At 39.5% G+C, this 3,920-nt stretch overlaps 1 long non-coding RNA gene across 1 annotated transcript; it reads right to left on the minus strand.

Moving 5' to 3' along the window:
• Positions 1-294: 294 nt before the first annotated feature.
• LOC143960299 (uncharacterized) lies at positions 295-2,221 on the minus strand. The gene is made up of 2 exons (XR_013270295.1): positions 2,153-2,221; positions 295-689 (listed from the first exon to the last, which is right to left on the minus strand). It is a non-coding gene; the product is annotated as an uncharacterized LOC143960299 (long non-coding RNA).
• Positions 2,222-3,920: the final 1,699 nt, after the last annotated feature.

The following is a 3,920-nucleotide window of genomic DNA, read 5'->3' on the forward strand; positions in this document are numbered from 1 at the left end:
GACTCTATCAAATGGGAATTCAACCAGTAAACACTGGATGAAAATGTCTGCTTTGGAGGAAACCTGTGCTGAGACAAATACATGGGCATCCATTGCTGAAACCACCTTATGATAATTGTCTACCTGTCATGCTGATCCTCTGGCTGCTGTTCTATCTGAGTCTGTTTGGAAAAAAGGTTTTATGATTAAAGTGCACTTTCACAAAGTGCATAAATAGTAGTGTGCCAACGTCCCGATATTAGATATGAAAAAGGCCAGAAACAAAGTAATTGGACTTTTAGAGGCACACTGGTAAACAGTCTAAATATAATTGAATTTATTAATTGAGTACATAGGTAAAAAACATAATTTCACATAAAAATATCTAAAAATCAATAGAATTAGTATTTCTACACCTTATACACATAAATTCTGACACCATTTAGCGTAGTAACAAAATACATAGCCACATCCGGGAGGATGTGAACCAAGGAGGATTCTTTTGAAGCAATCTCCAGATGGGGGTGTGAGTATATAGACGTTGTGGGACAGAGTGTGAATCTGGGCGCAAGAAGTTCATTCAGTAGCTCGATATGTTGCGCATAAGTCTACGCTTCTTCAGGAGTATTCAATTCTAATAGGGTATATACAAACAGCTTCCACTGTTCAGGTCCACCACCATATGACGTCCTTGCGTTGAAGTGGTTATGCTGGGATACAAACAGCATCATATAAGTGACCAATTTATTATTATAGATAAAAGAAAAAATGTATTAGATAACAAGATTGGATACTAAACAAGAAAATAGTACAGATAATATAAACCAAAACTCCTTTAAAGAGGAAGTAAACCCTGATGGGTTTACTTCCTCTTTCATTCCCTGCAAAGGCAAAGCATAATGGACTACTATGCATCGCATAGTAGCTCATTATGTGTCACTTACCTGACACAGGAGCCAGCGATGTCACTGCTGTCCCCTGTAGTCCGGCGCATCCATCTTTTCGGTGGGGTCTCGCAGCTCCGCCGCTGTCATTCGGCGGAGCCGCGATGACGTCACTCCCGCGCATGCGCACGGGAGCGGACGCACGTGGCAGCTCCGTTGTTGGAAATGCCGCGCTCAGTGCGCCTGCGCGCCGCTGTCTACGGCGCATGCGCCGTAGACAGCGGTGCCTGTCTTCGGGCAAATATCTCCTAAACCGTATAGGTTTAGGAGATATTTCTTGGACCTACAGGTAAGCCTTAATCTAGGCTTGCCTGTAGGTCAAAGTGGTTTGTAAGGGTCTACAACCACTTTAAGGTTGGTCGGAGGCATGCAAAGTCCCCACCAAAAGTCAGGCCACTGGAAGCAAAGTGCAAAGCCGCACAGTTGGGACATTTATATGTGTGTATATATATATATATATATATATATATATATATATATATATATATATATATACACACACACACACACAATATACTGTATATATGAAAACATATAGAATATATAACACATTCCATAGGGGTTTCTTGGGGTTAGAAAAATAATTCCAACCCCAAAAATACATCCATAACTTCAAAACAAAAAAAAGAGAACTAGTTGGGTTAGATTGTCTAGAGCAGGGGTCTCCAAACTTTCTAAACAAAGAGCCAGTTTACTGTCCTTTGGACTTTAGGGGGGCCGGACTGTGGCCAGAAGGAAAATAACTTTTTTTCCTGGCCTCAGTGGGAGTAAAAAGTGCCCCATCTTTGGTATTAGGGGGATAGTGCCCCACTGTTGATGTCAGTGGCAGAAATTTTGCCCCATTGTTGGTGTCAGAGGGCAGCATAATGTCTCATATCTTTGGGATGAATAGTGCCCCAAGGGCCAGATAAAGGCAAGCAAAGGGCCGCATCTGGCCCCCCAGGCCACAGTTTGGCGACCCCTGGTCTAGAGGAAGAGGAGAGAGCTGTGGGAATATTAACCATTATAGTCATTGAACTTGACACATTTAGTAGCACGTCAAATCAGCCAGTATTTTAAAAGGCTGATACGAGAAGTGTAAAACAGGTTAATTCCACAGATTGTACTGCTCAATGTAAGCACAATAGGCAGATCAATAATCATTTGTTTTGGAAATTTAAGAAAAAATAGAAAAGTTTTAAACCAGGTCAAAATTATTATAACACAGATGGAAGTCAAAAAATGCTTACCATATGGTATTCAGCAGCAAAGGTAGTGACATATTAAAATGCTGGTAAGCAAACAGATATACTTTTATATCCAAAAGATAGGGAGGACTCCGAGTCTGTAACCAAGATCAAGATTGCGGATCAGGAGTCCTAAACTAACTGCGTACTTTTTCCACATCAATGACTCAGAAAGCATTGCAGCCTGAAACAACTAAGCATCCAGCATTTATTTGAAGGGTTCATATTTCTTTTACGACAGATTTCTTTTAAGTTAGTTCTATTGTTGTGCCTAAAGTTATGAAACAAAAGTATATGGTATCCTCATCCTTATATAATGACTACAAAGAAAGTTTTGAGAGAAAAAAAGGGGGATTTACATGGAACATCACAACCATGGTTTCCCTTAGGATCACCCAGCAAAGTAACGGACTGTCTTGATACCAATATTATAAAAAATACAAATGTTTATTATTATATATAAAAAGTTTTTTTTAGAAAATAAAGAGAAAAATTGTGTAGACATAAAATTTCAATGGTTGCACAATGTAGCTATAACATAGACAAAAAGAGATATTCTAACGATATTGGGTGTCCAATTCGGTCTTTGGTTTCTACTAGTTTCGCGACTTTACTGTCGCTTCTTCAGGAGACCTTGTTTGTCTGAAATCGAAGTTTATAAGATTTCTTTTAAGATAAAAATATAGGTAAATCAAGCAGGGCCAGGAGATGATTTTAAAATAAATTATAGAGAGTTGGTTGATCTTTAAATTTAGTGTTTACTGTTTTTGCCATGCTATTTTATACAGCGGCTCATAAACCCTTGAAATTTCACATTCCCTTTTGTAAAGTGGCATTGACAGGCATCAGATGAGAAGTGGCACTGGCGTTATGCTGCACTGGACATCAAATTACCCAGTAATGTTGTTTTTTTGTTGTTTTTTTTTTTGCCACAAAGATCAACAAAAATGTTTGGGAATGGACTTCTACACCATACTTCCATAACAACAATTTTCAGTATTTATCAATATATACTATAAATATGTCTAACATAATACATATGGAAAAATGCTATATTGCTTTAGGCTCCATTCACACCTAGGCATTTTTGGGCATTTTTTCTGCTTTAAAGAACTAAAAAAAAAAATAGACCCTGCAAGGCAAAGGCATAATGAGCTAGTATGCATAGCATACTAGCTCATTATGAATAACTTACCTGAGATGCAAGTCCCTGAAGCGACCCTCGTTGTCCTTCGACGCCACCACCCATCCCGGAGTGACTTCCGGGTATCGCGGCTCCGGCACTGTGACTAGCCGGAGCCGCGATGGGAGCCGCCATGGTTAGCAGCGGCAAGCTCAGTGTGCCTGCGCGCAGCTGTGTACGGCGCATGCGCCATAGACAGTGGTGCCTGTCTTTTGCAAATATCTCCTAAACCTTGTAGGTTTAGGAGATATTTATTGCACCTCCAGGAAAGCCTTACAGTTATTGTTATTTTTCACTACTACATTCCTATGTAATAATCTTTTATTATGAATATATGTATACATTTTCTTTTTTATTATATTGAATATATAACATTCTTCCATTAAGCATTAAGAAATACAACCAATATTAATTTTATCTGTAGCCTGAGTTTCATTCACTTAAGGCACTATGATAAAGCGGCGTTCCAACCGTTTCTATGTTTATTAAAAGTTAGTAGCTACTGTCTTTATATAAACAGACACTGACCTGTCCCACGGTCCAGAGATGCGGCCGCCCGAAGCCTCCGTTCTCTCCCCCGCCTCTCCC

Source organism: Lithobates pipiens, unplaced genomic scaffold, assembly GCF_037356315.1.
Source record: "Lithobates pipiens isolate NorthernLeopardFrog02 unplaced genomic scaffold, aLitPip1_a1.2 Scaffold_8, whole genome shotgun sequence".
Taxonomy (NCBI): domain Eukaryota; kingdom Metazoa; phylum Chordata; class Amphibia; order Anura; family Ranidae; genus Lithobates; species Lithobates pipiens.